At 42.9% G+C, this 20,009-nt stretch overlaps 1 protein-coding gene across 1 annotated transcript in view; it reads left to right on the forward strand.

Annotated features, from left to right (window-relative positions):
• Nucleotides 1-12,204, forward strand: part of LOC144930565 (uncharacterized) — a 105,121-nt gene extending 92,917 nt beyond the window's left edge. Inside the window, exon 5 of the mRNA XM_078852889.1 lies at nucleotides 12,186-12,204. The gene's annotated coding sequence lies outside the window, so the exon portion shown is untranslated. The remainder of the gene's footprint in view (nucleotides 1-12,185) is intronic.
• The last annotated feature ends 7,805 nt before the right edge of the window (nucleotides 12,205-20,009 follow it).

The following is a 20,009-nucleotide window of genomic DNA, read 5'->3' on the forward strand; positions in this document are numbered from 1 at the left end:
TCACTGCCTTCCTTCCCATGTCTCCTCCAAATCCCATCACTCTCTTCTCCCCTTACCAAGTCCTATGGTGTCTTTTTCCTCCCCAAACTACCTCACTCTCCTTGCTGCCCAGCAGTAGCCCAGGATCTCCTACCTCTTCCCTGATAACCACCCTTAACCTCTTTTCCCTGTCCCAACCCCTCTTTCCTCTCACTCTTTTCTACCTGCCCCAAAACCTTCTGACTGTCAACTCTCCCTCCCCAAATCCCTTCACACTACACTCTTCTCCCCTTATCCAAAAACCTGCTCATGCTGCTCCCTCCATCATCTCCCCTAAATCTCTCCTACAGCTCCTCTATGTTGTTCCTAATCTCTGCTTCCCCTAATCTGTTTGGCCCCTCCTTCATTCTTCCTGCCTAGTCCTGCTTTGTGGATCATAGTGTTGTTCCTGTGATTTTCTAGATGCCTATGACATTCAGCATTGCAACACCTAAATCCTTTTGTAGATTCCACCCATTGTTTTTAAATTTCCATTATAGTTCACTACTTAAGTTGCCAATGTGAAGCACATTAGACCATTTTCCCAAGTCAAGGGTTCTCAACTAGGGTTCTGGGCTCCCTTGGGAGGCCATGAGCAGGTTACAGGGGGTCCGCCGAGCAGGGCTGGCATTAGACTTGCTGGGGTCCAGGGCAGAAAGCCAAAGCCCCACCGCATGGGGCTGACACCCGGGGCCCTGAACACCACCATCCAGGGCTGAAGCCGAAGCCTAAGCAACCTACCTTTGTGCCTCCCTGTGGCAATTGCCCTGTTTGCTGCCCCCTAACACCAACCCTGGCTTTTATATGCAGAAAAACAGTTGTTGTAGTACAGGTGGACAGTGGAGTTTTTATAGCATGGTGGGGGGAGGGGGGGAACAGAAAGAAAAAGGTTGAGAACCCCTGCCCTAGTCAAACACATAGCACATCATTGCATGACTATTGTATTGAATGTTAAATCTCTTTGAACTTCAGAAGAGATTCCTGACCTCTTTGATTACCATTGTATCTTCAGCACGTAGTGGAGTTTACAGGTAGATGCTTTCTCAGGATGCAACCTCAACCCTTTCTGAGTGCAGACATCAGATGGATATTACCAGCAAATGTGGCCTATTCACTCCTTTGACGTGGACCTAAATTGTTTACCAGGTTCCCCAGCTTCTCATTTCAGCCTTCCTCACCAGGTGTGAAGAGCTAGTCTCTTGAGATCTCAAGAGCTATTATATATAATTAATTACCCCATCCTGTTTTTTTCCCTTGTAAGATGAACTTTCAACAACCCTAGGAGCTCTCCTTTTGATTTTGATAATTCTGTGTTAAATATTACAAAGCATCTCCACATAGACACAAATTAATTAATTCAAATTGGCTTGGAAATGAGTGCTGTCAAAAGGATTGCAAATGGGCTGAAAGACTGTAAACCCAGGATAATGAAAAATATCAATGTATCATCTTGTGGGGAGGTATACAGTCAAATATAACAGAGATAACGGGAGACCCAGTAGTCTCATTTAACATTTGCATTAATGGACTGGAAAAGGGAGGGGAGTTCACAGCTGATGCTAAATTGGCAGATGTTGTGAGCACCAGTGAGGATAGAGAAAATAATGCAAAGGGACCAAGAGAGATTAGAAATACAGGTAGGAAGTAAAATGCGATCCAGTTTGGAAATATGAAAGCTAATAATACTTATCCAGATAAAAATAATCTGGAATACAGGTACTGTGTTTAATGGGAAGCAGCTGAAAAGCAGTAATGCTGAAAGAGATCTAAGGGTGGCTACAGTGAAATAGGTGCAAATCTGCAAAGGGATATGACAACAACAACAAAAGCCTGTGCAATTTGGGAATGCATAAGCCAAGCATCTTCTCTTCATCAGCATCCCTCTTTGTATACAGCTGCAGAAAACACAAATCTAGAGTACTATGTTTAGTTCTGGACAGCCCAGTGCTAGAAAGATGTTCATTAGCTGGGATGGAATTCAGAGAACAACAAAAATGGTTAGGAGTCTGTCTATAGGGGTTGATATAAGCAAAGATGAGGTCTCCTAGACTGTGGAATAGTTTCCCAAAAGAAACATAGAAGCTCCATCCCCTGAATTATGTACGTTTGGACTAGGGAAAAAAGCTGAAAAATATATTGCTGGTAACAATACTGCATTGGTCTAAATTACTTGACCTAAAAAGACATTTCTCTCTTTAATACGCTGACTAGCATGGTATTCTGGAAACTTTATTTTTAAGTAGAGCTTGCTTGGTAGACAGAAGAAATATTTCTCGACTCCTTTGGGGTTCATAGAAGAACTAGAAGCACTTTTATTTGTCTCAGAAAAATGCTACTACGTTCCTATAAGTCTTGGTTGTACATCTCAAGTGCCCATGCTCACTACAGAAACTGATGGAATCAAAGGGATGCTCAAAGATTATAATAATCCTATTCCTGAAGAATAGAAGGGCATATCAGATGAGGACATGCCTTGCAATTTATTATTAATACAAAACTGCTGGAAGCAGTTGTTTCTGTGAGCTATATCTGAACTGTGATGGTGCAGGCGGGGGGCTGGGGGAGAAGGCAGCTGGTCAAAACTGATCATGGAAACAAAGTGCCTAGCCCAATTAAAAGCCAATATTCTTCAGCTTCATTTGTGACAGCTATTTTTGTGCAGAGCCCTAGGAGATGTGAATATAATACAAAGCACAGAGAGCAGTAAACACTTGAAGAAAATGTTTCACTTACCGATCTTGGAGAATTATTGTAATGCAATACACTGCAACAGTTCTGTAACAATGGAGTCTAATTAAAGATATTAAACTGAGTAAACAAACCTCTTATCAAATGAAGTAGGAGCTGGAGGATGAGATCACTCTGCCTTTGGGTTTAGTGATTGGAATCAGTGCTGCTGGTACCAGAACTGAATCTGATGCAAGAGGGAAATCCTTGGTGGTTCCCTGTTACACAAATATTTGATTCTGATTCTACCATCAATCCTCAGCCACAATCCCCACTGAACACATTAGGATCCGATGAAGTGAGCTGTAGCTCACGAAAGCTTATGCTCAAATAAATTTGTTAGTCTCTAAGGTGCCACAAGTCCTCCTTTTCTTTTTGTGGATACAGACTAACACAGCTGCTACTCTGAAACCTGAACACATTAGGGACATAATCCTGTAAAATACTGCACACCAACTGCAATTCCCATTAAAAGCAATAGGAACTTACGGTGCACAGGACTCTGTAGGATTTGGTCCCAGTTCTGCACACGCAACAATGGCAGGATTGAGTGATAAATATCCAAAAAAGCGTTCAAGCATCGAGTGCCCTTTTTTGTGTGGAGATACCCCCTCCATATGTCTGAGTCTCATAGAAAAAGTCCCAGAAGTTAAACTCAACTGCTTCTGCCATAAGGAGTTTGGAGAGGTACAACCTTTATGATGCAATCTATTCCTCCCCATCTCCAGTGCTCAGTGTACCCAAAACAGAGAGAGGAGGAATGGGCCGTCATCGCCACCCTGCCCACAATGGGCTGATGTGCACACCTAGGAGTGAACGAAAGGAGCTGTCTCTGCACTCCCCCATTTACGCTGCCCTTGCATAGGGTACATGGCGGCTCCTTGTGCCATCCTCCAATCTGTACCATGTGAAGCCCCCAAATGGATACCCACCCACTTAGATTTTTACATATATATTTGGGATACACAAAATTGGCCCGATTCTCCAAAGCAGATGCCTAAATTATGCAAATCTGGGATTTATATATACAACTGGGAACTCAGGCAAGTAATTACTGATTTTACCTGCCTGAAGTGCCAGGCTGCATGTGAAAATGTAATCAGATTAGACAGTCATGTCTGAAAGTTGGGCTCAGTACATGATAGTGGTATGTATGCAAGTCCAGAAGGCAAGAGAGTGAAAAGAAGATAATGCATTTGTTTCAACTTTGGTCCGCTATGTTTATTTTACAGTTTCCCATAAAGCTGATGAAATTTTAGTTTTTAACAGGATGATATAATCTTCCGTATACCAACACAATACATACAACTCTGGGGACCATTTTTCAGCTTGTCTCTTTTCTATGAATGCAAAGCTCATCAGTGCAAATCTAGCTGCACATTTAGCTTAAACACATTTGGGTTTTACATGTACAAAGGTAATTGTAAAGACTGTTAAAGGAAGAATGGATACTGTGAATTCTTTGTTTGTCCATGACTTCCTGCTGCAAGGCTCTAAGGGAGCAGCCAGGACAAATTTGAATGATTGGTGTTGTGACCGGTGCATGGGGTCACAGTACCACTCACTCATTTGTGGCCCAGTCGCCCTGAGCAGCACTGCAGTTTGATGTGCCAGGTTGCAATGCCTGGAGAGGGAGAGCTGGGGCAAACCCCAGGACACAGGAGCTTCTGCTAGGATGTGAGTGGGGGGTGGGCTTGCATCCCACACCCACAGCCTCTCCTTGTCATTAGTCTGGAATCAGGGTTGGGTGCCAGGCCACATGGTCCATGCCTCCTTGGCAGGGCAAGGACAAGTCAGCAGCAGAGGATGATGATGACACTGGCCTATGATTTTAATGATGTATAGTTGAATTTCATTTGTCGTAGAATTTTTATCAAAAACCATGAAACCTGTGACTTTTATTAAATTTACCGAGACTGTTCCATGATTTTTTATTTTAAAATTCTGTGATAAATCTGCAGCCCTACTTATCACCCTGCTAACCTACAAATTGATAGTTTTATAATTTGTTCCAGTATCTTTCCAGGAAGCAAAGTTAGGCTGATTGGTCTATAATTCCCCAGGCCCTCTTTGTCTGCCTTTTAAAAGATAGATACAATATTTACCCTTCTCCATTCCTCTGGGACCTCGCCCATCTTCCATGAGTTCTCAGAGATAATTGCTAATGGTTTTGAGATTACTTCAGTTTGTTCTTCAGGTATTTTAGGCGGAATTTCATCAGGCCCTGCCAACTAGAATATGTCTAACTTATCTACATGTTATTTATCCTGAGAGACAAGGTAGGTGAGGTAATATCTTTTATTGATTAAAGATAATAGATATTACCTCACCCACCTTGTCTCTCTAATATCCTGGGATTGACACGGATACACTACATATTGTTTAACCAGTTCTTTCCTTATTCTACTTGTGTTCCTTATCCCTTGCTGTTAAGCGTTCAGTCACAATTAATTTTAATAGCAAAGAGTAAAGAAAAATAGGCGTTAAACACCTCGGCCTTCTTGGTGTCGTCTGTTATTAGATATCCTTCCCCACTAGGTAGTGGATTTATGCTTTTCTTTGTCTTTCTCTTGCTCCTACTGTATTTAAAGAACATCATCTTGTTGCCCTTTATGTCCCTTGTAAGAACATAAGAAAAGCCATACTGTGTCAGACCAATGATCCATCTAGCCCAGCATTCAGTCTTCTGATATTGGCCAGTGCCAGATGCTTCAGAAGAGATGAACAGAATAGAGCAATTTCAGGTGATCCATCCCCGGTTGTCCAATCATGGCTTCTGGCCGTTTGAGGCTTAGGGACACCTGGGTCATGGGGTTGCTTTCCTAACCTTCTTGGCTAACTCACGGACCTAACCTCTGTGGACTTCTCTTTTTTTTTTTGAACCCAGTTATATTTTTGGCCTTTACAACATCTCATGGCAACAGTTTCCACAGGCTGACTGTATGTTGTGTGAAGAAGTACTTCCTTTTGTTTGAGTTTTAATACTGTCACCTATTCATTTAACTGGGTGACCCCTAGTTTTTGTGCTCTGTGAAGGGGTAAATAACACTTCACTTTTTCCACACCAGTCATGATTTTACAGAACTCTATCATATCTCCCCTTAGTTGTCTCTTTAGCCTTTCTGATTTTGTCCCTTCATGCTTGTGCTATTCATTTGTTCTCATTCTTAGCAATTTATCCATGTTTCCAATTTTTTAGGATTTCTTTTTGGTTTTCAGGTAATTAAAGGGCTCCTGAGGAAGCCATATCAGCCTCTTACACTTCTTCATACTGGGATAGCTTTTTTGTGCCTTTATTATTGTCTCTTGGAGAAAGTGCCAGCTCTCCAGAACTCCTTTTCCCCTTCAGTTTTCTTCCCATGAGATCTTACCTATCAGTTCTCTGAGTTTGTTAAAGTCTGCTTTTTTTAAGTCTATTTTCCTAATTCTACTGCTCTCACGCCTTCCTTTCCTTAGAAATCGTGAAATCTATCATTTCCTGATCACTTTTACCAAAGTGCATTCAACCTTCAAATTTGCAACCAATTCTTTCCTGCTAGTCTCAATAAAGTCTAAAACACCATCTGGTGGTGCTTCCACCACCATCTGAATAGTGAAGTTGCCCCCAACACATTCCAAGAACTTACTGGACATTTTGTGTTTTGCCCTGTTACTTTTCTAACAGATGTCTGGGTACTTAAAGTCCCCTGTTGCTAGTCTAGTATTTTGGATTTTTCTGTTATTGGTCCTAGAAATGCCTCTACCACCTCCTCCTCATGGTTTGGTGGTTTATAGAAGAAGCCTATCGTGATGTAATCTGTTTTTTTCCTGCTTTTATCTACCCAGAGACTTTCAATGGTCTGCCTCAAGCCTCGTTCTGAATCTTACAAGAAATGTATACATTCTTGATGTACAATGCAACACTTCCTCCCTTTTTCCCCTACTTGTCCTTCCTGAACAAGCTATATTGCTGTATAACAACATTTCAGTCATAAGATAGATCCCACCAAATCACTGTGATGGCAATGGCATCATCATTTTGTTGTGTACTAAGATTTCCAGTTCTTCCTGTTTATTGCCCATATTCCTAAACATTTCTTGTTCCCTCAGGTTTGGGGACCATGACTTTGGTAGTCCCTACCCCACTTTCATTCACTTGATACAGTACTTACAATCTGTCCTTTTGTTCTCCCTGCTTCACTATAATTAACAGCACTTAGCAGCAAACAGCTTCCTCGCTATTTCTCCTGCACTCGCTTTAGAATGTTGCAAGCAGTTCTAACTCACCCCTCTAAAACCCAATCCATTTTATTCTCTTCCACAGCTTCCAGAAACTTCTTGGCTCACAGACATGACTGCTTCTCTGACTCTAGATATATAGTCACACTCTGAAAGTGCAGTGGTATTTTGTTTGTTTTCCCCCACACACACCTTGCACTTATTATTCTTTTGTGGATCTTTACTTGCTCTTTGCTTGTGTGAATGTGGTTATCTATTCACTCTCCACACCAAAACCTGGCCAAAACCAGGAAGCATAGATGTGCTCCCTCAGGTTTTGTCTACACCCAGGCCTGTCAATGGGTGGGCAGGGCAAAGGGGGCAATTTAAAAGGGCCTGGAGCCCCGGCCGTTGCTGTAGCAGCAGTGGTGGCCAGGAGCCCCGGGCCCTTTTAAATCACCCGGGCAGCCTGTCAGGTCCCAGCCCTAGCTAGACCAGGGGCACTTTCTCCATCACGTGGAGTGGGAGCCGCTGCTAATCACCGGGGAGTGCGGTGCCTGTACCCCTTAGCCCCAGTGCCACCGCCTCCACCCGGTGCCCAGGCAGCCGCTCAGTATGGTCAGCAGAGCTGCGGGGCGCGGACCCAGGGAGAGGAGCTGAGTGCTGCCAGGGGGATGAAGAGAGACCTGCGCTGAGCCCCAGGGATTATTTCCAGGGCTGGCCTTATCCATACACAAAGTATGCAGCTGTGTAGGGCACCAGGAAATTTGGGGCACCAAATTTTCTGGTGCCCTGTGCAGCGGTGTGCTGCTCCAGCCCCTGCTCTGCCTCTTCCCCATGGCCCCTGCCCCTGCTCTGCCCCTGCTCCGCTCCAGCCCCACACCCACTCCACCCCTTCCCCAAAGCCCCTGCCTCTTCCCAGCCCCGCCCCTTCCCTTCCCACCCCTGAGGAGTGCAGTGGCCCGGTTCCAGCTGTGCCACCAGTGGGTGCTGTGGGGTTCCCCCCTGCACCCCAAGCCAGCCCCATCCCCCCCATGGAGGCCTGGGTCCCCACACACCCACCACGGGGGGCTGTGTAGGGCCCCAGAATAGCTAGGGATGGCTCTGATTATTTCCCAGCTCAAGATGAGGGACTGGAGCTGCCGGCCCCGGGCAGCAGCCAGTGGGCATCTTGGGCCGGGAGAGCCGCTGTCCTGGTGTTGCTCCTCACCCACTTCTGCCTCAGCACTGTGGTGGAGGATAAGAAAGGTACCAATCATGCCCCATTGAGCTGGCTATGCTGTGGGGAGAGGGGGCGCACCCTAGTGGGGTGGCTCATGGGGGAGGGGGAAGGAGCCCCGCTGCCTCCAGGGCTGGAGGGTGGGGAAGCTTTAAACTTTTCCTCTGGTAAAGTAATCCCTCCCAGCATGTCTGCTGATCATTTCCACTGTTTATCTGTTCGGCAGAAATACATCAAGGAAAAAGCTCACTATGTGTCCGTTCCCCCAACTCTTCTTAAAAACGGGAGGAACTTATATGTGTGGTGCCCAGCCTAAACAAATTGGCAAGTTTTATGAATAAACTGCGTGTCTCTTACTGTCAACTGCGCTTGCTGTTTCTCTTCCTATCCCCTGTATGGACCTAGGCATATAGAGAACTGTGCAGACTAGGTTGTTGCAAGGTTTTAATACATTAAGGAACCAGTTTCAGTGTTGGGAGAAAAACAGCTTCTGGGTGGTCAAACTCTTTTTTTTCCTTTTGGTAAGTTTCAAGGGCAGACAGCTAACTTCAGTTCCAGGCAAAATCATCTTTACCTTGGAAATCCTCCAACTACAACACAATGCAGATTTTTGTTTAAAAAAAAACTGCTTGAGAAAAAACCTGATAGTTTTAGAAAGTCTGTTAGAAGACCTGAGCATAAGTGAGTTTGCATTTCGTGACTCTGGACAATAAAACCATCTTTGAAAAGGAGAAACAAGCCTTTTAGAAAAGCTAATTGCACAATCTTGAAATCAAGAGACACTCTGGTTCCAAGAAGCAAGTTTGTACCTGGTGTTGATGTAACAAGGGCAGGGTTTGGGGTGGGGGGGAGTTGTCTCCCTTTGCTGTGATTGTGCAGCTCAGATAAAATGGTTTTGAAACATGGAATGAGTTTTACAGTTCCTGCAGAACGTTTAGGTGCAAGGGTAATACTAAAGGTTATAGTGGTAAGAGGTAGCAATTATTATTATTTTATTGGTGTTACTGTCAAGTCTAGGAGCCCTAGGTATGGGCCAGGACCCCATTCTATGACTCTTAAATAGTCAGCAGTAAAGAAGTGATATCCAATATGTTTTTTTCCGCTGTATAATTAATTGTTTGGCAGTAGTTTTTCACATCAGGAGAGCCAGACCTGTTGACAAAGATAGAACGCTGTATGCCATCTTCAAAATACAAGTTGCCTGATGGTTCTGGGTTCACTGTAATGTGTGATCACTAAAGGTGAGCAGCAGAAGAGTGCTGTTCCTGCTTCCATCGAATTAACTGGTAAAATTACCATTGAAGTCAATGATACAGGATGAATCCTCATTTGAGAATCATAAAATAACAGTTCTAAATTTTAACATTTGCCTTCAAAGTGGTAGGTGGCTGATGGATCAGACCCCATCTTCATGACTCAAGGACCTGCCTCATGGTTCAAGGACATGGGATCATCTTTTTGTTACTACGTAAACTGGGCCCTGACTCAGGAGTGCTGGAACTAGGGGTGCTGGGGGCAGCGCAGCTGGCAGCAGCTCGCTGAGCACCAACCAGTGCAGATACAGCACCGCCCAAATGTCAGGCAGACTGCGTCCAGGCTTGTGGTAGGGGGCCCATTTGACTGTTCTGCCCTGGGGCCCGGAATTGCTGTTGATGGGCCTGTCTTCACCTAAAAGTTGTACCGCTTTAACTATATTAGTATAATTAAAGTGACACAATGCTCCCTCGTGTGGATGCAGCTATGCTGTATAAAAGTGCTTTACATTGGTATAGCTATTCCCAAATGGGAAAGGGAATAATCTATAGCAGAATAAGGTACCTTTACACAGTAACTCCTTGCTTAATGTTGTAGTTATGTTCCTGAAAAATGCTACTTTAAGTGAAACGATGTTAAGCAAATCCAGTTGCTCCATAAGAATTAGTGTAAATGTGAGGGTTACGTTCCAGGGAAAAAATTTTTGCCAGACAAAAGCCTATATTTTTTATATATACATATACACAATATAAATTTTAAACAAACAATTTTTAAACAAATGCAGTAATGATGATTGTGAAGCTTGGTTGAGGTGGCGAAGTCAGAGGGTGGAAGAGGGGGGATATTTCCCAGGGAATGCCTTACTGCTAGATGATGAACTAGCACTCGGCTGAGCCCTCAAAGATTAACACGTTGTTAATGTAGCCTCACTCTACAAGGTAGCATGAATGGAGGGAAGGGAGACAGCATGACAGAGAGAGACAGAGACACACACCCTGTGTGTGGGAGAGAGAGACAAGCATTGCCCCTTTAAGTATGCTGACTCCACGCTGCCTTTTTAAGTAGATCAGCAAGTTGAGACAGCAGCTGCTGCCAGTAAGCTCCCTCCATCCTGAGTCATGTCCCCCCCTGCTCTGTGGAGATAAGGTACAGGAGTGGGGGGCAGGAGTGGGAGGACGGGGACACCCTTACATTAGCACCCCTCTTCCCTCCCTCCCCCTGAACAGAAAGAGGCGAGCTCCTGGGAGCAGCTCCAAGGCAGAGGGCAGGAGCAGCACATGGCAGTGGGGGGAGGGACAGCTGAACTGCTGGCAATTGGTAGCCTGCTGGGCGGCTGCTGCACAGGGAATTTAGGGGAGCTGATAAGGAGGCTGCCTTCCACCCTAGTTGCAAGCCCCCACCAGCTAGCTCCAATGGGCTGCTCTTTCTGTAAGCAGTGGACAAAGCAGGCGGCTGCCAAACAACATTATAAGGGAGCATTGTGCAACTTTAAACAAGCATGTTCTCTAATTGATCAGCAACGTAACAACAAAACAACGTTCACTGGGATGACTTTAAGTGAGGAGTTGCTGTAATTGCATTCACAGTATGGGTGCTTCGTATTTCAGTAAAAAAAAATCACACCGGTATCTGAAATAACTACACTGGTACAAAATCTGAATGAAGACCAGTCCTACAACTCTCTTGTTATAGGTACAACATTTCCACTCCACTCCTAATCTGTGCTCAACCAGATTTCACTATGGCACTGAGAGAATTAACTAGTAAATATAATACCTTGCCTTGTGATATTAGCTGAGTCCTGCCCACGGATTGGGAAGGGGCAGATATAGGGCAGGAATGGGAGAGGCTGGTGCACATTGTCTTCACTCTGTCCCTATGGAGAATCCTCCCAAAAGATAACACAGCCAGGGACAATACTGACCAAGAGCTGTGAAGTGCCATTTAAAGTGGAGTGAGCGGCACAGATTTGCTCCACCACCACCTGACCCTACTCTTCCCCTGTGAGGTGCACCCCCGTCTCAGCTGCAGCCTGTCCCCCTGGTCCAAGAGCCCCTACATCCACCCCCTTAAAAATTGTATGCATAGTGATGCAACCTGGCACAAGGAATCGCAACACAGCACAGGTATGGCCCAGCCAAAAAGCGGCCAGGCGACAGCCTGGGTAGCCATCCCCAGCTCCACAGCCTTTGCTATATTCTCTAAAGAGCCCCCAGGTGTCCAAGAGGTAGCCACAGGAGCAGTGGTGCCTAGGATTGGAGGCCTATTGGATGGCAGAGCTGCTGCAGAGGCGCAGAGCCTCCACATGGATGGCCCATGGGGTTCCACAGATCTTAGAGGGACTGCCAGTTTAGTGGATGGGTCCTGAGACCAACTCTTTGAGAGGACAGCTCTGCAGCTTCTGACAGGAAGCTATGTGAGGAACTCTGGGAATGGGATGATTGTGGCAGTTTCCCTTCTTCATTTCTTTTCATACGAGAGGTTGCTCTGAGCCAATATGTTTTATTTTCAATTTCCCTTCTTGATTTAATCATTTGGTTCATATCCTGGGTCATATCACCAGACTGCAAGAGGATGCATAATTAATCATTTATTTTACAGACCTGACATTCCCCACCGCCATCTCCACTCCCTTCAATACACAATTTCATGCTTATATACTGTCTTAAATATGTTTTACTTCAGTGAGTATATTTACATAATCACCAGCTGACCTATTCACCCTTTAATGAATCTAAGTTTTTTTGTTTGTTTGTCTGTTTTTTCTCAGGTTTCTCAGTTTCTTTCAGGTTTTTTCTCAGTTTCTGAATCACCCTCCCTGGTAGGTATGAAGGACTAGTCTCTTGAAATGTCAGGCTATATACTGTGGCTTATTAACTCCCCTGTCTTCATTTTCTTATAAGAATGACTTTAAACAGCAGCTGCAAATCCCACCTTACTTTGAGACTTTCATTTAAGTGCAATGTGTTGTCAACCCCTACAAACAGAAAGAATGAAAAGCTACACTCAGTTTTTCAATGCTCAAACAATTGAGGCTCAGGTCAATTTCAGGCAAAAGTTCAAGCCAGTTCTTACTTTATTCCATAAATTCATTCAGCTTCAGAAGTGGGGTCCTTAGAGACAGCCTGGCTCATGTAGGTGATAAAGAAGTCAGAGACAAATCTGCTGGCTAGGCCGCAGAAGCAAACTAGACATGGAGAGGAAACTATGTCCCTGCATCCCAGTGCACATATACACATATAATAGGCACTTTTACACAGAGAACACATCCACCAAATGGAACTTTCAGAGTTTCCTTCTCCCAGGACCCAATCCTACAGATTTTCTGTGTCAGGAGGTGAAACTCTCACACTCCCTGAGTTTAGATGGAACATAATGCCTTAGGGGAATTTTTTTCAAATTCTTTGATTTGGGCTCCTAAAAAGCCATAAATCTCTTCATCATATACACAATCATTGATTGGAGTCAGGCTTTCAGTGGGATAATATAATCAAAGGACTCATCACTACATTTCCTTTTTCTCTCACATTCATCAAATTAAGGTTGGGTTTGTCACCACACAAAAGGTGCACTGCTTTAATTATACCAGATTAGTTAAACTGATACAACCCATCAAGTGTGGATGCAGTTATATTGGTATAAAGAAGTTTTATATCAGTATAGGTATTCTGTATGGGAATGGGAATAAAATATACTGGTATAAGGCACCTTTATACCAATTTAACTGCAGCCACACTACAGATTGTATGGTATAACTATTTTGATTTTTTTTAAAAATCACACTGCAGACTTAGATAGTTATACTGGTACCAAAGGTGTGCCTAGACTAGGCCTAAGAGTTTTCAGAATACATTCCTTGTAGTAAAGTGGTCATAATAGGGTTAACTGGGTTACCAGAGTATTATGGGATGGAGCCAGGCTCCACCTCTCTCTTGCTTCCTGTTTTAGTCAAGGAATTGAATATTAAAGTAAAAAAACGCTGAGAAAGGGTAGGACTAAATCAGTGGAAACTTTTATAGGAAATTCATGATTTTCTGCACCTCAGGAATTTATTAAAATTACATTTCCCTCTCTGGATTTAAAGATCTAAATAAATGTTCAACAACAGTGACTAGTGATTTTTAGTGCCCACCTTGAAACAACGTCAGGAGGCCTGGTTTTCAGAAAATGCTGAGTACCTGCCATCTGAAAATCCCAATTTAAAGTGTCCCAAATTGGGCGCCCATAATCACTTGCAAAAATTAAGCCAAAATCTTTCATCATAATCAGATGACCCTAAAATTTGTTCTGAGGGCAGGAGAAGTCTTTTTGATTTTGGAACTCTGTTGATCCTCAATCCAGTTGGCAGAAAATAATTTCCTAAAGATACAATATGCTATTGTCATATCCACTATAGGTTTTCTAATCTACAAAGAGAAAAATATTAATATATGGGATACACAGTTAGAAACCCCATTCATAAATATACAATGGAGAATTGTATGGAGAAAAGCAATCTCTTCCTGAATCCAAGAAAGCTACTATACATTTATGTATCTATGCATTTGACTCATAGGCACCAACTCCGAGGGTGCTCCAGGGCTGGAGCACCCACGGGGAAAAAAATAGGGGGTGCTCAGCAACCACCAGCAACCCTGCGGATCAGCGCCTCCTCCTCCCTCCCAGCACCTCCTGCCCACCACGATCAGCTGTTTGGCAGCATGCAGGAAGCACTGCGGAGGAGGAGGAGGAGTGGAGGCAGGATGAGGTGGGGGGAGGGGCGGAATGGGGGTGGGAAGAGGTGGGGCCTGGGGCAAAGAGGGGTTGAGCATCCCCAGGAACAGAGGAGGTTGGCGCCTATGATTTTGACTCCATTGAGAATATATATGATTTGGCCTTCAATAAATGTTGGTGTAATTATGTTAATATTGGTATCTTCTTACATATTTGGTGGAGCTTTATTATAATCCAGCATGTAACCCCTGCTGTATAAAGAATTCCCCAAATTTAACTCCCCTGAGACCTATTTTCCCTCTTAATTAGGAGTTTCAGTTGAAAAAACATAACAGGAGGAAAATTATTTTAACAGGCTACAATGTCACCTCCTGTGTTAAAAGCTGCAAGAGGGACTTTCTGTGAGGAAATCTCTATGAGGATTCCCCTGTGGTGATTCCCTCCCATTGGGTAGACGGGGAATGCACTGAGAATAGTTGTGGAGCAGTAATGAACACTCTCTGTCTCCTCCATGAAATAAGCCACAATAACTGAAGGGAGAAAGTCCAGGATTGAAGTATTTTAGAAATGTATCTACTCTTTCATTGTGTTATTTTTCATTATCTTTGGACCCCTTTTTATGAGGTCCAATTCTTACCGAACGTGCGATGTTATATAAAGTGGGGGATTGTAGATTGTATGTTTTATATGTGACATTGCTAGAGAGACAGGTATACCATACAGAATATTACTTATATGGCACCGTGTTGTAATCATTCTTTTACAAAATAGAAAAGATACTTATGTCCAATTTCTTTTTTGACTCCATTTGTTGTATAATGTGAACATTTTGAGACATAGGTTTTTTTCCATGAAAAACAAAAATCCTCTCCTCCTTTTTAAACCCCTGAGACATTTTCTGCAATGCAGTCATACCATATACATAGGATGTTCATGCTGGCTTACAGTAATATGCAGTAGGAAGCATCTGTATGGAAAATAAAACAATGCACTTTTTCCAAGGATGTACAGGAATCAATACATTTTGCTGAAACCTGCAAATTTGTTTCATGTATTTGATTCATTGGTTACAATGGAAAGACATGAGTAAATGCCACCTTCTCGGTAAAAAAGAAAGATAGTGTTTCTCTAAGACATATTGATTGTATGTTTTAGGGGTTTGTTAAATGCCTCAGGAAGAATTGTATGTATTTAATTAAAGGGCATCCACTTGCTACAGAATATGTTTTCTAAATGAACTTTTTAAGACAGGATTTAATGAAGACCTTTTTTAACAATCGTATTTTATTAGGTGAATAATTCTTTCATTCCCATATCTAATATTTCATTCATATTCTTTGTTTTCTGCATGCTAGAATCAGTTCTCTTTGTCCAGCAGCCATGCAGGTCCTATGACAATAAAAATGATATTACCTGGAAATGAGGAGATCTGCCACTTTCTTTGGGGAAATCTGGTACTTTCATTTTTAGCTCTCCACTTCCAAAATAGAAAACAGTGTTATGAAGATCACTTCTAAAATTATCCGGAAAGACAAGGTATTGCAATACAAGCCAGCAGCAGAAGGTGCAACACATGCTGCAACAACTGCAGCATGCCAGTGATCTGAACTGTACAGTGGACTTTCTTAAAAACACAAGATTTGCAATAATCACTGTCCTGCACTAGCGCCTTTCCTCAGTACAGGATGGCACCCTGGTAACTGTAGGTACATGGGGTGGTGAATATTAAAATGCTGATGACGCCCCTGCGTAAGGGTTATATGAAACAGATATGCTTTGAATGATTAATAGCTACTGATTCCTACTGGCCCAGGTAAAATTAGAAAAGCTATTCACCTCTGTTTATCCCAAAATAGGATCCACCTGAGAAGTAAAGACAATAAGAAAATGGTTCACATGAGACACTTTTAGGAACTACAGATCTGCCAAGGTTGGGAGTTCCTCTCCCCAAGAATGGAAACTACAGAAACTAAAATGGCTAAATAAGGGTATTGTTAATCACCTAGGCAAGAATCTCTCATAATTTGCATATGGATAAAACCTTTTTCTCCCTCCTAACCTAGCTAAAAAAGAATCCCAAGTTCCCAAGCAAGGGTCAAATGGTGCTTTCTTATGCAAAGTGTTTTCACCCCCAAAGTATAAACTGTATATTATGTTCCTTTAAATCAAATATACGGTGAATAATCTTTCACCCTAAATTAGAATCTACACATTTGTTTGGCTTGGGAGTCAGATCTACATACTTCTATATGTGAAAAAATGTCTCTTGTTCTATTGTAAGTCCTAAATAAGGTGAAATGCTTATGTACACAAAGAAGGTATGGAGTATGTCCTCCAAATTTAGAAGATTCTAAGGATTTTGTTGGTTTTCATTTTAAATAATTGTTGCACTCTAGAAGTAACAGGAATGATCTGGCACAAGGAAGAACAAACATTAAAAGATATAAACCAGGGTATAATTTTGGGATATCAAGAGAAATGGTTTAAAATGAGGGATCCCACTTGATAGTAGGGGCAAATAATGAAATATAGTCTTTGAAACAAATCAAGTTTAAAAAGCCTCTGATAAAAGGATTGAAGAAATTTGTTATACACCAATATCATTTACTGGGTACCAGTGGAAGCAGCAGTGAAACTGAAAGAGCTAAAACCTAAGCACTCACTTGGCACATGTCCAGTGAAAATAATAGAGTGACCCCCTCCTACAAGTCCTGAAACTAGGGTATATTCACTGAAGTCACCATGTGTGCAATAGAGTTGATTGACTAAACCCAACAAGAAGCTGAAAAATCCTAAGTGCAACTGATGCCTGGACCAGCTATGTGGAAAGGACTTTCCCTTCTTCAAGGGTTAAGAGAATAAGAATGGTGAGATTTAATTTCAAAGCTTGTATTGCCCCTTCTATTCTTTAATATAAATAACAGTAGGCTATCTTAGTGAAGCTATGCTCTTTATGGAGACCTCAAGTTACATATTTTAGATTTTAACTCCTTTATAACTCCGAGAAAATTGATCTAAGAGATTGAAAAGAATTGTTTTAACCAATTGCTTTTAAACTTGTCCCTTTTGGACCAATCCATTCAAACTGAACTAACCACACTCTTCAAAGTGCCTTGAAGACAAGTACATCCTTGGAAGTCTGATCAATGTGATCAGTATTAAAGAATGGAGAAGTGATGATCATAAGTAAATGTAATAAGAAATCCTGGTAATTTGCATTGTACCTCGATATAACGGCTGAGTCTCAACTCTAATCTGTGATGAGACTAGGGTGTGTGTGTGTGTGTGTAATATACATTTAGAACATTGACAGTGTCTACATTTGAGTGGTGAACTAGTGTTTATATATTAATGTGGTTCTGAGTGAATTAATAAATTGTTGGGTGGTTAAGAATAAGCAAATGTTCTGATTTGAGAAATACTGTTCAAGTTAAAAGATGCCCTGAGGAGAATCCAGTGTTAAAACTAGTAAGCGAACGCTCCAGGCACTCAATAAAAAGGCGTTATCCTATTGGATTCTCTTATGTATTGGCTAACCTAGTTTGTTAGATTTCAGCTTTAAAATCTAACTGGCACTGTGGCAAATTGATAAATTGACCCCCTTTCACGCTTACAACTGCATGTGTGTGATATACATACAGATAATGTGTAAGAGATGGGAGAGAGAGAACATGATGGTGTAGTATGATTTATTTTAAAATATATTTATATAAACAATAATGTCAATGTGCTAGGTGGTGGCTTTGCCACCTGGCCAATATAAGGGGTGCCAAGGAGCTACTCTGCCCTTGGAGCACCACAGGGAAGGAATCATGTCTCAACAAGGCTCTCCCTATTCACTCCAGGAGATAGTATTTTGCTGCTGGTCCTGGTCACTACCAAATTATTACCCCATCTGCACTTGTTCTGCTCTGGTGGCCAGCAGCTTGGGAGGAGCCAGAACCAGGGCTTTGTGGGGAGTTGCTATCATCCAGTATCTGCTTCCCCTGGTGTGCCTAAAATCGGGGTATCCCAAACAGGAGCATAACAGGTGTGTGACCCTGCAACCCATATTCATCATAGTGGTATCATTATAATATAATTATAACATAGTTATGATGCATCTTGTGCAAAATCTGTCATGTGAGGTATCTATGAAAAAGTTATGATTTGCTGAATATACTTATCCTATTTGTGTGCATGTATCATTTTTGTATCTGGTTATAATATTGACTATGTATCTGTATTTCAAATGTGGTTACACCTTGATGACACCCACTAGGCAAGATGCTTCCAGTCTATACAGCTGGTTGTGAAGGGCCTATTCAATGTAATGGGGAAGCTTCCCCCACCTGGTAAGCCTTCCTGAGAACACTCCAGACAGTCTATAGATAATGGCTGCTATGACTCAACAAGGCAGGCAAGGGCATGTGACCAGACTACATGACTCTGAACTCCATTTTGGTACCTGCATTTTCCCATTAACTGGACTGGGAACTTAGCTTGAAACAAAGGGTTCCCGCCATATGAAAACACTATATATGGTGGGGAGTGACATCATCTCTTGATCACACTCCCCACACAGGAGAGTGCCTGGAAACACCTGAGGAACAAAGACTGAACTGGGGGAAGTGCTGGTCCCAGGCTAAAGGGATTTCTAGTCAGTGTATGAAAATGGACTGCTTATATCATCAGTCAGGGTGAGAGATTACTAATTCAAATCTTATCTACCCAGTATATTAGTCTTAGTTTGCATTTTCGTTTATTTGCTAGGTAATTTGCTTTGATCTGTTTGCTATTACTTGTAATTAAGGCTAAATTTTTGCCATGGTTATTTTTAGTAAAAATCATAAACAGATCACGGGCAATAAACAAAAATTCATGGCATCCGTGACCTGTCTGTGACTTTTGCTGCTATGACTCTATGGTTTCCCCTATCACCATGGTGGCTGGAAGTTGTGGAGTACCTCCTATGCTCACAGTGGCTGGGAGCTGCAGGGTGACCATATTTCCCAAAGAGAAGACGGGACACCCCAGCTGCTCAGCCGAGATGTCCCCCTTTCCCCTTCTCCCCCACAAGGCTGTCGCCCATCGCTGGAACCCTTAGTGAGGAGGGCCCCCTCAGGAGTCTGTCACCTATCACTGGAACCCTGTCACTGGAACTTTGTAGGGGGCCCCTTGTTGATTGTCGCTGCTGTTACCTGTCGCTGGAACCCTGCCAGGGCCCCACTGGCTGTCAGCTCCTGAGTCCTGCAAGCCCCTGGGGCTGAAGCAGAGAATGGCACTGCAGTCTCTGGAACTCATGGATTCCATGACTTCCATGACCTCTGTGACATAAATGTAGCCTTACTTATAATCACTTAAAATCTATCTTTCCATAGTTCAACTTGTTTTATGTTTTATCTTAACCAGTGTGTGTTTAAGTGAAGGGTCTGGGACATCTCAGTTTGGTTAACACAGGCTTGTGTGCATATCTTTCCCACACTGAGGGGAAAACTAACTATATTAATGAGCTTGCATTGTACAGATCCCTGTGCAGTGCAAGACGGTATAATTCTGGGTTTATATTCCAGCAAGAGTGCAAGGCTGGGAAGCTGGGAAATTGGGTGTTGTTTCCTGTTTGTCCTTGAGTGGCTTAGGTAAAGCACTCAGGTAGCTCAGTTAAGTGTGGCACCATCTGTTGTCGTGTTGAGTGATAACAGGGCCTGGCAAGGCCGGCTGTGTCACCAGCAGAGCAATGTGAGAGAGGCCAGCGAAGCTGAATGTTTAGGGGGCACAGCTGTTCCACCGGCTCCCAGACTGCATCCCAGGAGTGACAACCCATCACAAGGTTGCAACCCATGACTAATGGACAATTTTAGAAGGGCTGAATCAATTTTAGATGGGTAGAATATAATTATCT

This window comes from Lepidochelys kempii, chromosome 5, assembly GCF_965140285.1.
Source record: "Lepidochelys kempii isolate rLepKem1 chromosome 5, rLepKem1.hap1, whole genome shotgun sequence".
In the NCBI taxonomy this organism is placed as follows: domain Eukaryota; kingdom Metazoa; phylum Chordata; order Testudines; family Cheloniidae; genus Lepidochelys; species Lepidochelys kempii.